Raw genomic sequence first — 14,335 nt, forward strand, 5'->3', positions numbered from 1 at the left:
ACTATCTATTTTTCTGTCTATCTGTCTGTCTATCTATCTATTTATCTGTCTGTCTGTCTATCTATCTATTTATCTGTCTGTCTGTCTGTCTATCTATTTATCTGTCTGTCTGTCTATCTATCTGTTTGTCTATCTATCTATTTATCTGTCTGTCTATCTATTTATCTGTCTGTCTGTCTGTCTATCTATTTATCTGTCTGTCTGTCTGTCTGTCTATCTATCTATTTATTCGTCTGTCTGTCAATCTATTTATCTGTCTGTCTATCTATCTATTTATCTGTCTGTCTGTCTATCTATCTATTTATCTGTCTGTCTGTCTATCTATTTATCTGTCTGTCTGTCTATCTATCTGTTTGTCTATCTATCTATTTATCTGTCTGTCTATCTATTTATCTGTCTGTCTGTCTGTCTATCTATTTATCTGTCTGTCTGTCTGTCTATCTATCTATTTATTCGTCTGTCTGTCAATCTATTTATCTGTCTGTCTGTCTATCTATTTATCTGTCTGTCTGTCTATCTATCTTTCTGTCTATCTATCTATTTATCTGTCTGTCTGTCTATCTATTTATCTGTCTGTCTGTCTGTCTGTCTGTCTGTCTGTCTGTCTGTCTGTCTGTCTGTCTGTCTGTCTGTCTGTCTGTCTGTCTGTCTGTCTGTCTGTCTGTCTGTCTGTCTATCTATTTATTCGTCTGTCTGTCAATCTATTTATCTGTCTGTCTGTCTATCTATTTATCTGTCTGTCTGTCTATCTATCTTTCTGTCTATCTATCTATTTATCTGTCTGTCTGTCTATCTATTTATCTGTCTGTCTGTCTGTCTGTCTGTCTGTCTGTCTGTCTGTCTGTCTGTCTGTCTGTCTGTCTGTCTGTCTGTCTGTCTTTCTGTCTGCCTGTCTGTCTATCTATTTATCTGTCTGTCTGCCTGTCTGTCTGTCTGTCTGTCTATCTATTTATCTGTCTGTCTGCCTGTATGTCTGTCTGTCTATCTATTTATCTGTCTGTCTACCCATTTATCTGTCTATCTATCTATATTTTTACCTGTCTGTCTATCTATCTATCTATCTGTGTATCTGTCTGTCTATCTATCCTTTTGTCTGTCTATCTGTCTGTCTGTCTGTCACGAAGGCATCAATTACAGACAGGTGCGTCTGTAACGCACCGTTTCTCAATTAATTATTCACGTGATCTGACACCGGAAGTTCCTCAGTCTTTTCACAGTCCTTGTTTTCTCCACTACTTCCCGTGTAATTTAAAATAAAATAAACAAAACATCACCGGGATTAAACATAAATAAATAAAAACATCACTGTGAATAAATTAAAGAAACGAAGGCATCACTGTGATTAAATAAAATAAATAAAAACATCACCGTGATTAAATTAAAGAAATAAAAGCATCACTGTGATTAAATAAAAATTAATTAAACATCACTGTGGTCAGTTATGTTCATTTCTGTTTCTCTTCCACTGACCACGGGCCGGAGCTGGTGGGAGCCTGTTGCTATAGTAACAGTCTTCAGCAGGGCAGATAGACGGTCTGTCAAGTTGAGATAGTGAGATTCGAACCGGAACACAGGTGTTTTCTTCTTCAAAATAAAAGAAAGTAAAAGCATTCACCTGCGAGAGAAAACCAAACCGAATCATTGACCATTAGAATGTCTCCCAGTAGAGTTTATACATCCACCAAGGCCCAACTGGCAGCATAGGGTTATACAATTTTTTGTTAAACTGGATAGTGTTTGTTAGATTCATCAGTAACATTTAGCTTATTATCTTGTTACTTGTTTATCTGTATACACCAGTGCTTTTGCTATGTATTTACTCTTTGAAGTAAAGGACATGTTTTCTTTGAAAATCTTTGAAAATAAAACTGTTTGAAAATTTATGTAACAGGACCTAGAAAAGCTAAATGCGATAGCTCTTTTGAAATTATACCAATAAACCAAACGTGCATATTCTTTTATAATCATGAAATTAATTATCTGCACACACTAAAGAGACCTAATCAAAAATACAAACATTTTCATCTGCTGTGTGCAGCCCTGGGCCGAGTGGGCCGATGATCCAGGCCAGGACTCCAGGTCACCTTGCAAAGCACCAGACCTCCAACTCAACGCTTTGTGAAGTTCCATTACCACCGACAACTAGCAAACTTCAATAACTTCAATAACTTCACAAAGCGTTGGACTACAGCCACATTCATAACTTTTTTAAATCCCCTGGAAACATTTCCGTTGTCGCTTTGGCTATCTGCAGGCGTTGTGATTTTTTGCCTGTGTCGTCAAATTGGTGAAGTTGTTTTCTTAAGTTACACGTATTTATTTCAATTACCATGTGTTTTCTTAATTTGCAGTGCGTTGAGATCTCTCAGCCGCCGTAGAAAACAGCAACAGCAAATGTGCTGTCAGTCACTACCGCTCTTATTTTGAAGGTACGGAGCAGAAGTGTGGTTTTCCATGTGGTCTGTAGCTTGTCAGTGAACCAGCAGAGGAACCCGAGGCAGGTACAGGTGTGTGTCTGTGTGTGTGTGTAAGTGTGTGTGTATGTGTGTCTATGAATGAGAAGGAGGGAGGACGGAGGAGACAGAGACCGGGGCGAGGAGGACAGAGGAGCGGGGAGAGGAGCACCGAGGACCGGGGAGAGGAGGATAGAGGAGCGGGGAGAGGAGCACCGAGGACCGGGGAGAGGAGGATAGAGGACCGGGGAGAGGAGCACCGAGGACCGGGGAGAGGAGGAAAGAGGACCGGGGAGAGGAGCACCGAGGACCGGGCTGATGACTGAGAGGATCGCTTCGTGTGGTAGTCTGTACGACAGCACCAACCTGCTGCTACAGTACTGCAACAATGGTGAGCTGCAAAACACACGAACACACACACACACACACACACACACACACACACACACACACACACACACACACACACACACGCTGCTGCTCAGTTGAAACATGCAGATCATTTGTCTCTGTTTGTGCAGATAAATACAGAAAGAACAAAGAAATAACCCACCTGCATAAATGTGCAGAAAGATCCATAAATATATCAAGTGAAAGTGGGAATACAAATATCAAAATAATTCCCAGTCACCGATCCTCCTAAAATATTCTGTGCACACTCAACTGATGCATTTTAATATAATATAATAATGTCATTGTATCATCTCAAATGTTCTTGCAATGATTTCTTGGTTTTATTTTTGTCTCCGTGCATTTTAAGAGCTATTTTATTTAAATTTTTATTCTGGTTAGACAATAATCACCTTATGTAGCCATCTTTCCGTTTTATTAAAACAAAAAAAATTAACTTGTAAGCCTGCATTGCTTAGATCATTGGTGGATACGAAGGCTTGGCTATGAAACGACAATAATCATAATTATCACAATATAGTTTTCACCAAATGAAACTGATCCACCTGCAAAACATTAGTCACAGCTCACCTACGTGTGATCATGTGTTTTTTATATTAGTCGCTTGTTTTTATCTGCTTTCTGTTCTTTTTTTTCCATCCCTTAAAGCCTTGTTGAAAAGCAATAATGCAAATATAATGTTTTATTATTCATATCAATAGCAATTTAACCAAAGTCATACATTGATATAACCCATAATGCATTGTGCAAACTCAGTGAGGAGGTAAAAGACTTCTACACACAACTCAGATTTGTTAAATCTTTTGATGTGTTTGTCATTATCTGCTCACGAAGACGAGTTTTACACCACAACCTTCACTCGGGAGCAAAAATCGGTTTAATTTTCAAATAAAAAAACGTGACATTCATCGTGGTTTTTATCGATATTGACTCATATGAACATATTTATCTTATTTATAATTTGTACCCATATTGTCCAGCCCTACTGAGGAAATATAGTTGGTTTCTAGCGCAGAAGATGAAACTATTTCCTGTCAAATAATGTTTTATTCATTCATTTCTGTATAGTTCTTCTTGCTCTTGGGTTTTAGCTTCTTCCTCAGGCTCTAAACCTGTAACACTAACCAGGTGTAAGGATGCTGGTCGTCATCAGATGAGGAAAGTGAGGGATCGTGTTCTCGTATCTCATTTCTCTCATGTGTCAGATCCATTATCTCCTCTTCCTCCTGCAGTCCAGTGTGTCTATCACATCCTGCTTTACAAATATAATGCAAATACTCCACCAGGCCTGATTATATCTGTGGTCTCTTTGTGTTACAAAGTCAGTGTGAATATCATTGAGTTCATTCAAATTGAACTGCTGTTGCTCTCTGACACGGTCCCTAACTCCTCAGACGAACATATTGAGCGGCAGGTGGCGAGGCAGCGAGGGGCGAGTGGCGTCTGATCGATGCTGAGATGTTTGTAACGTGTGCCGTGATACAAACCGTTTGGTGAGTGTTGTCGTCCGAAGGGATCAGGGTTCAGCCGAGAAAGTCAGCTAGAATAGAACCGGCTCTGATCAGTGAGCTCTGCAGAAGCTGAGGGAAGGAAGTGAAATACAAAGTTCGAGTTGGATCGGCTGCTTAAGATGAGTGTGTTTTATTTTAGATTTTCTTTCCAGTGTAGGAGGAAGCAGGTTTTTCTTCCCTCCTCTGGTCTTCTCTGAAATTAATGTTGTCATTTATTAAAATCTAAATAAAGGCGTTAAAGTGTATATCTGTAGCAGTGAGCAAAGAAAAACCTTTATTTGATTCTGCTGGTTTCTACCTGTTGGTTTAATTTCAGCACATTTCTGCTTTAGACTAAACCTGAATTTGCTCCTGCAGATAGGGGGCAGGAGAGAGACGCATTCTGTGAGGTGTGTAGAGAAAGACGTGTGTGCAGTTCTGATTTATGGTTCATTTGAGGATTTAAATTAATTTAAAGGTCATTGATAAGGAATTAAGTGTTTGCTGATGGTCCTCAGCAGAGAAGGAAAACAAGCCTGTGTGTGTTTGCTGACATTTGCAGATGTTGTGTTGATGCCCGAAGGGAGAGAGAGAGAGAGAGAGAGAGAGAGGAGTTGTTCTCCTGACCCACACTCAGAGGTCAGAGGTCACACTCTGCGGAGCTGAGACAGATCCAGTGTCTTCTTCGTTGTTACTGTGAAACACAACGAGTCTGCAGCCTCTCATCCAACCACACAGCTGATCTTAACCCACTCTGACACGTGGGTAGTCTGTGAGTTTTGTGCTTGGCCAGATTCTGTGCGTGGTCGTGAGCCAGCGTGCAGCACGAGCTACATCTGCATTGATTCTAGATCTTCTTAGGTTGTTAAGACTTTGGTTTTTATCATATTTTGTGAAATATTTGGGGTGTAGTAGACAATAAATATCTGGGCCAAGACTCCATCTTCTGTTCTCCGTACACGGTTCTCAGTCCAACTAGTTTCTTTTATCATAAGACTTGAATGTTTTTCCACATAAAACATAAACAGTGATTCTTTTTGAAGGTTTTTTTGATCCAGAAGACTTTTTAACTATTCTCAATTAACAGGTGTCTGAATACAGATAAGTTAATTCAGTGTATTAAGCACTGACACTGTTTTTTAGTGTAAAGTTATGTAGTTGGGTTAATTTTTATATATTATGTGGTTTTGTGATGTATTGTTGTGACGAGTTTTGCATTTAATGGTATTTGTATGTGCAAAATAAGTATAATTCAAACAACTTCCAATACGCCTTAGCAAGAAAAACAAGCAGTTCTTATCAGCGAACGCTGTTTTTTGCTTTTCGAAGAAACGGGTGTAAGTTCTGGCCCCGTTAAGACACCAGTAAGTATTGATTTAGCAGCAGAACAACCTGAAAAGTACTTCCACTACATGAATATTGACATAACAATAAGAGCACGTTTGTAGAAGCTGCTGAAATTTGATGCTGAAAATAGGTCTGTGTTGAGTGTGAGATGAAGTCAGAGGGAAACAGTGAAGAGGTGTGGATCCCAGCACAGAGAGAAGAGTCTCTATCTCCTCATCTTGCATCTGCCAACGTCTTTCTTTCTTTCTTTTATTTCTCTGTCCATCCATCTGCTTCCCTCCTTTCTTTCTCTTCCTTCAGTTGGTCTGCTCCTCCACCATCTGCCCTCTGACTGTAACCAGAGCTCGTCCACGCTCATCAGATCCGTCCTCCTCTGCCACCTGCTCGCACCTCCAGCCAAACACAGATCACCATCTTTATAGCTTTATTGGTCTCGGGCGCATCAAATGTTTCGTGTCCGGTCAAACAGCGAGTTGATTTAGATTCTCTAGTGTGGACATTGTTCACGGCTTTATCTAAATGATCCTGCTGAGGGAAACTCCACCCGTCTGGGACTCCAGGCTGTTTAAAACAAACACCAAGACTCACATCATATCAGCAGTATACAACTGCCCCTGGCCACATATTATTTTGAGTATAAATCAATTTATTAACATTAGCTCAGAGATTTTAAGTATATAAAACACAATTTAAAGCACAATTTAACATTAAATTAATACTTTTAGAAAGACTTAAATGATGTAATCTCTTTGTTAAGCTTGTCTTTAGGAGCAGACTGTTCACACGGTGACACCAGGAACTCTCTCAGTGTAAAGACATGGTGTGGGACCTGCACGCTGCTACACATGAAGTCTGTGTGCGTGTTAGCAGTGGAGAGTACAGTTTGTTCTTTCAGCTGCTGCATGAAAGTGAAATGTCTGATGGTTGAGTCAGTGTGTGGGGGGGGTAAAGCAACAAGAGCTGTCAATCACTTTGAACCAGAACCCGACTGATTTAGTCAGATAGTGTTTTTCACAGTATTGGCATTTGTTTACCGATAGGATTGATTCCAAAGACTACAGGATTTGCCCTTCAGATACGGTTTGTTACGTCTTCTTCTGCAGCCTCTTCAGTACGTGGAGATGTTCTGGTTCTGATACCGGCCTCAGAAATGATTCTGCTATTGCAGGAAAAGCTGGGTTTGGCACAAGTAAAACAGCAACAGCTTCTTGCAGCTTTTGAGGGGTGGCACCAGTTGAAGTTAGTTTTTGTTATTTCTTTAAATCCACTGGTATCAGATGGGTATTCAGCCGATACACAAAGTTCAGGTATTGGAATCGGTTTGGGGAAGGGACAGATGTATGTGGAACATCTCTATAAGTAAGAGTGGTTTGTAAAAGAGAATCACTGATATAGATTAATGTTTTAGAAGTTTAGTGATTTCCTGAAACATCTGGACGCTGTTGTTTCTCAGAAAAGCTTTGGATTGATTCTCATTTGTTGCTCATGTGCATGTTTGTGGCGACAGGACGTTGCAAGAATGACACACGTGTGATGATGTGGCCCAGTCATTCCGTGTGTGTGTGTGTGTGTGTGTGTGTCATTGATACTGGAGGTTGGCTGTGCGGTGTCTCTTCCTGGTGGTGCCTGGCTGCAGAGATGCTGATGCTGCTGCGGCAGTGTGTGTGATGTGTGAGTGTGTGCATTATTGTGAGTGTGTGTATGGGTCCAGGCTCCACCCCCTTCTGGCTCGGATCGATGAGGAGGAGGAGGGATGGAAGAAGTAAAGGAGGGGACGAAGAGAAGGGAGGAGGAGGACCTGGAAGCGAGGGAGCTTGTAGGAAGTGGAGATGGAGGAGGGAGTGGTTTGGCAGGAGGGGATGGGAGTTTGTGTTAGTGTGTCTGTGTGTGTGTGTGAGAGAGACTGTGTGTGTGTGTGTGCGGGAGAGAGAGAGAGTGATCGACCAGTGGTCACAGACGGGGAGGGGGGAGGGAGTCTGAGTCCAGAGAGGAAGAGAGGAAGAAGAGAGAGAGAGAGCGAGTGGGAGAGCTGACTGTTTCCTCTGTGGACGACTGACTGCTTGATTGACAGGAGGCGCGATGACAGGTAGGCGAGACCAGCTCCACCTGCTCCATCACCTCACTGCACCAGGAATATATCAGCAGGCGACTTACTGGCCTGCACCGACCTCCCAGCGTCCAGCTCTCTAACACACACACACACACACACACAGCCCACCCCCCCCTCCTGCTTCATCACCCATATCTTAATGGCCGTCTCCCCTCCATCCCCCCTTGGCTTCTTCCTCCTCTCCATCCATTCCCAGCTTTACTCCACCAACCTCTTTGCTATCTAGCAGCCATGACTCATGTGAACTGGTGTTAAAGTAACACTTCAAATGTGTGTGTGTGTGTGTGAGAGTGTGCGCTTGTCTATCTATAGTTATGAGGGCCAATTTTGGTTAAATACCATCAATGTGAGGACATTTTGACTTGTTCACTGAATTTCCAAGGCCTGTTTGAGAGTTAGAATGAGGTTTAGGTATTTAGTTGTGATGGTTGAGGTTCGGGTAAGAGACAAGGGACTGCATTATGTCAACGAGTGTACTCACAACTATCGCGAGACGTGTGTTGCATGCGTTTGTGTGTGTGTGATTTAATTCAAGGGCAAATTGAATAAGAGCCTGGCAGTGTGTTTAAACAGGTGTTCTGACAGTAGAGGAAGACGAAAGTGAACCCGGCCGATCTCTCCATCGTTCTCTCCTTTTCTCTCATCATGTTTCCTCCTCCTCTCCTAATCTTTCATTTCCTTGTTATCACTCAAACTAAACATGCACAGAAATGAGGTTGTTCAGCTGGTCTGTACAAAATGTACCTCGGCCAATCCACAGTTAGTTTGAATTGTAAATGTTGCTGCAAACCATTTTCCCTACAGGGACAAATAAGTGATTTATCAAATATATATATTTTATTATTATAATGTTCAGGTCTGTGTGAGTTTTAACAGACCGCAGACAAAGTTCCCCTCGGGGAGAAAAAAGGTTTTAACATTTCAAACCAAATGTTCCAGAAATCAGCTTCTCAGCATCTCTTCACCTTTTATGACCAGAGGTGGATGTTGTTTTCAGTTCCTTAAATGTGCCTGATTCATATCAATCAAGATCTTTGAATAATTAATTGGAAAAATGGTGAGAATGTTGAAAAACCTAAATTCCCTCTAATGTTAAAGAGAGTGACAAAATCCCCGGATCTGCAAAATGTATTGATTTCTTCAACTTCATCTTTCCACCAAGTTTCATCACAGCCTCTATGGTTGTTGTCTTTTGTATATTCCTGCTCATGGACGCGGGAGTAAACATGATTTAGGTTTAGGTAATGAATTAACATTTAAACATTCATCAAGTCAACATCCCAGAGTTGGATCTTGGTGAAATCCCTGCTGACGTGGATTTGTAAACTTCAAGTCAAAGCTCAGTGCAGCTTAGATGTGAATGAATCCAGTCTAGACAGTGATTTAGGTCACAGCGGGAACTTAACTCTGTAGGGCGCCTCCTTCAGGACTAACCTCGTCTTTAGACAGATAGACAGACAGACAGATAAGTAGATAGATAGATAGACAGACAGACAGACAGACAGACAGACAGACAGACAGACAGACAGACAGACAGACAGACAGACAGACAGATAGATAGACAGATAGCTAGATAGATAGATAGATAGATAGATAGATAGATAGATAGATAGATAGATAGATAGATAGATAGATAGATAGATAGATAGATAGATAGATAGATAGATAGATAGATAGATAGATAGATAGACAGATAAATGTCATATGTCGATGACGGCGCCATTTTCTGAATCTGCTAGTTCTATATGTAGTTCTATACCGCTGAGCTTGTGTGTGCCCTCTAGAGGCGTCCTCCAGTAACGCGTGTAGTTCATATAGAATTGTGTGAACGGTTACATTCATGTTAAAGAGCGAGTTCAACTTGTCTCTTCTATATCTTTCATTATGTCGCTGCCTCCAGCTTGTTCTGTTCAGTTCAGTGAATTTAATGGTTAAAGTGGTTTAGAAACAGGATTATTTCACTGGTCAGTTTATAATTAATCATCTTCTCTCTCTCTACTCGTTTCCTTTCTCACTCTGAGTTTCCTCCCACCTACAATCTGTTCTCTCCTACTTCTATTAATGATCAGTCCTGTTTTTCTTCCTCTTTCAGTTTGTGTTCACATTTTTTGTACATATTGCTTTGTTCTTTTTTTCAGCATTGTTTTGAGTATAGAGAAATAAATTATATGTTCAGTTGCTTTTAAATGACAGTGATAGACGGGGATGATTTTTAAGTAAGAAACATTCTCAGGAAAGAAAGAAGAGATGATCGATCTCAATCATAGAAATAATACTTTGTTTTTAATTAACATTCCATTATTAATTTACATCGTCTTGAGTTTAAATTTGTTAAATGGGCCATTGATTGTGAAGCAGCATTAAAACATTAATGAAGACGAATGAAAAGCTTTTACAAAATGGCAGCTGTTTAAAAAAAAAAAAAAAGAAGCTGAACCTCCTTAACAGCTGTTATGGAAACTCTGTTATCGATAGCATGACGATATGAATTATTAATATATGTAAGAAGCACAAATGTAATAATTGAATTAGATTTTTCTTCTTAGTTGCTGAGGCTTTTGATCAGAGCCACATTTCTGATAGTGGACCTGAACATTTTTTGGGGGTATTTAGTTATTGCAGTGGATGATTCAGCGGAAAGTTAAAGCTATTAAAGTTTGTTATTAAAGGAGAAGGAAATAAAAAGCTAGACGCTCGATGTTTATCAGTAATTTACACGCTGCAGGTCCTGACATGCAAAGGTCTCCTCTGTATGTAAATCTGACGCTTGATTTCCCTGCGGCTGCTTCCTGCCTGATTTGACTGATGTGATACAGTAACAGTAACTCCTGTGCTGAAGTGATGCATGCTGGGAGCGGCCGTGTGACCTGTAACGTCCCCATTGGAAGAGTCAGGATCTTTTACTGCAGGTTTATTGTTCACATTTGACTCTGCTCACAGCTCTGGATAGTGAACATATGACAACTGGGATATTTGCATTGAAATAACAGGAAGGGAGTAAGTTATTAGCATTTGCTTTGTATTCTATATATCAATGTTTTAGGTGGTTTCCTTCAATGAATTTATGTTATTCTACACATATTTGAACAATCACTTCAACTCATTCTTTTACTGAAACATGTTCTAAGGCTGTTATGTTGTTTTGTTATTTAAACAGCTTTTTTATAAGACAAGACAAGATACTATTTGTTTTGTTTTCCTAAAAGTAAGATATAAAAAAACCTACATAGAGAAAATAAAAATCAAGGTTTAAGGGTTGAAATCTATGTAGTTTCTTGTTGAGCAGAAACATTCATCTCAACTCATGAGTGTTTTACTCTTGATATTTGAAGAAGTTACCAAATATTTACCTAAAATCTCTCGTCAGTTTCATTTGTGTGGAGAATATAAGAACTAAGTTTATATATAAAGCAGATTTAAAACAGCCAAGTGTTGTAAACTTACAAAAGAAAAGGGAATTAATATAAAATGAATACAATAAAATAGAAAGCTATAAACTATAAGAGTTTGAAAGTTGTACGAACATTTTGATTCCTCACGACGAGGACGTGGTTGTTGAAGAGTTTTATAACCGAGAGCTTCACATGAGATGTTCGGACCAAATTAGTTTTTGACTTACTCAGGTTGTAATCTGTTAACCTGAGCCTCGGGCTGGTAATCCGCTGTGGGCCTCCGTCCAGTGACGTCATCAGGATGAGATGGTGGACGATTAGGCTGGAGGAGGTTCAAGAGAGGCAGAGGAAGCAGTGGGGGGGGGGGGCAGTTGGAATCAGCAGCAGCACTAAAATTGTCATATAATCATAAACATAAATAAAGGTATTACTTTAAAAGACTTTGTTTTACGTTGGATTCTAATTATTTCACTTGTCGCAGGTTAAACCAAGTTTCGCCCGATGCTTCCTTATTAAATTGTAAACATGACCCAGAAAATTTGAGAGATGAAAGCAAATATGAAGCATATGAGATCATGGACTGTAAATAAAGATGGACGACATGACGGCTCTGCTCTAGTGAAGCCAAAGCATCAGGATCACCACCTTGCTCCAAACTAAACAAACACACAACCTGCTGTCGGGTGTTTTTCTTTCTCTCGGAGTCTGAATTATTAAAACCAGAGAAGGATCCTGTTCAGTCAAAGAAACTCAAAACCATCGCTGGACAAAGCAGCAGCAGCAGCAGCAGATTCTTAACACTTGAAGCTGCTCTTTGTGTTTATGTCCAAATATTCAGATACTCTGGCAGCAGCAGCGTCATGATCTCTGAAAAACTCAAACTCAAATCTGTTAAATAAATATTGTGGATTGAAATTTGAAACATTGAAACATTACTTTTCCCATTATCAACAGATGTTGCTCTATTTTAATCTACGAGCTTTAATAATCTGTTAAATCAAATTTCAAACTGTGACCCTCTCTGCCCCCCCGTCCAGATGACACGGTGTCGGCCAGCAGCAACATGGACGTGGAGGACCGGGTGTCCCACCTGGAGCAGAGGCTGCAGCTGCAGGAGGATGAGATCCAGCTGCTGAAAGCCGCTCTGGCCGACGCCCTGCGCCGCCTGGGCTACTGCGAGGAGCAGAGCCAGGGGAAGCCACCAGGGGGCGGCCATGCTGCCGGGAGGAGACCTCTGGCCACCGCAGCTTCAGCAGCGCCCAACAAGGGTAAGTAGCATAACTTTGTTTAAACATAGATGGTGGTGCATTGATTAACCTTTTGTGATTCAAAGTACTTTTTATAGACCAGTGTCTGTTGTCTGGAATAGCAGACAACATCATTGATGGATGGTTGATAGACTGTATCGCCCCCTACTGGCCTGGCATGCTTATTGAGGTCTTGTGGACGGAGGGGAAGTGTCCACAGGAGACAAGGCCTGAATCTCTGTCAAACCCAAACTGGAGCTGTAGTTGTTGAAAGGCAGCAAAGTAATTATTGTCAGATTAGGGAATAAACCACTGAAAGCTTCTATCAACTCTAAACCTTATTTGTTCTTCTGGAATCAGACTAAACTGATGTTTTATTCCATATTTTCACCTCCTCTGCTGAAAACCCATTAACGAGTTGGAGTCGGATTCTCGTCATGTTCGTTTCAAATACAGAAAATAATGATTTAAATGGATTTTAAAACCACACCCGCTCACAAGCAGCTCAAAGGTCTGATCAGTTGTTGCATGAATTGTGTGTGAAATCGTTTATTCTTCTCCTAATGATGATGTTTCTGTTAATTTCAGTGCGTCAGCTGCTGCAGGCTCTTCCCTCTCGACCTCTGAGTAACGGCTACACTCAACAGAAACGCCATCTCTCCTCCCCGTCTTCTCCCAAGAAAGAAGTGCTGCAGTCCATTAAGAGGTAAGAAGAGAGCAGTGGACGTCAGAGCCTGAAAACAAACAGATGAGATATTTTCTCAGTCAAATCATATGAAAACCTTTATTTTACAGAACAAACAACGTTGAAAAGAAGTTCTATATACTGGGATGTACTTGTGTTTTCTTTTTTTTTCTAAGTTTATTGTTAAACTATTAAATATCACACCTCAGTTTACTTGTCACAAGGATTTGATAACAACATTGATGCATTATTTAAAAGAAATATATAAATATATATATAAAAGCTGAGCTATCGGTATATGAAATCCTTTTACGCCTTAACAATATTGTTGGTATTGGCATCAATCCAAGTCAGGCTCTAAATCTAATTTTGCTTGATTTGATTAAACTTTATTTCTTTATCTTATTACAGGAAGAGTATGTCTACAGAGCGCCTCACCCTGGTGAGGAGGGAGATGGGGGCGGAGAGCCGGAGTCGAACCACCTCCTCCAGCAGCTCCTCCGGGGGCAAAAGGTAACGACTGCATCCTGCTGGATTCTGAGGGAATGAGTTGTTATTCTTTATAACAAATAAACCCACGGACGGGGGTGAAAACATAACCTCCTGGGTGGAGGTAGAACAACTGACTCCAGTGTTTCCACGAGCATCATCTCTAATGATTGATCCTGATGATGTCACATGCATTTATACAATGTTCTGCTTGATTGATGACGTTTGTTTGGAGCTTGAGTAAAGAGTTAGGATACTAAATGTTTAATATTTACAGTATATAATCACATTTGTTCAGTCAAAGCACTCAACACAGATGTGAGAGGTGCGGCCTGACTCCTTCTAAATGCAGTGATCTGGGATTCGCTCCAGCCGAGGCAGACAATAGAAAGTCAGAGAATCAAACTTACCAGAACTTTACTGAAGCTTTAGAAAAGTTACTGAGGTCAAAGTGGAGATCTGATGATGAAGATGATGATGATGAAGATGGTGATGGTGGTTCAGAGTTTCTTCAACTTTAAAGCTGCTCTCATGATGTTTGAGAGGTATTGAATTATTCAGATGGTGAGAGGAGAGAGAGAGAGAAGCACATCTTCGTCTTCGTCAGTAAAATGTGTCTCGTCATCACAGCTGTTCCTCAGTCGGCTCTTCCTGTCGACCGGCAGTACCTCAGGTGTCTCCATGAGTTTGTGTAACAGGCCGTGAGTCTGA

This window comes from Limanda limanda, chromosome 6, assembly GCF_963576545.1.
Source record: "Limanda limanda chromosome 6, fLimLim1.1, whole genome shotgun sequence".
Classification (NCBI taxonomy): domain Eukaryota; kingdom Metazoa; phylum Chordata; class Actinopteri; order Pleuronectiformes; family Pleuronectidae; genus Limanda; species Limanda limanda.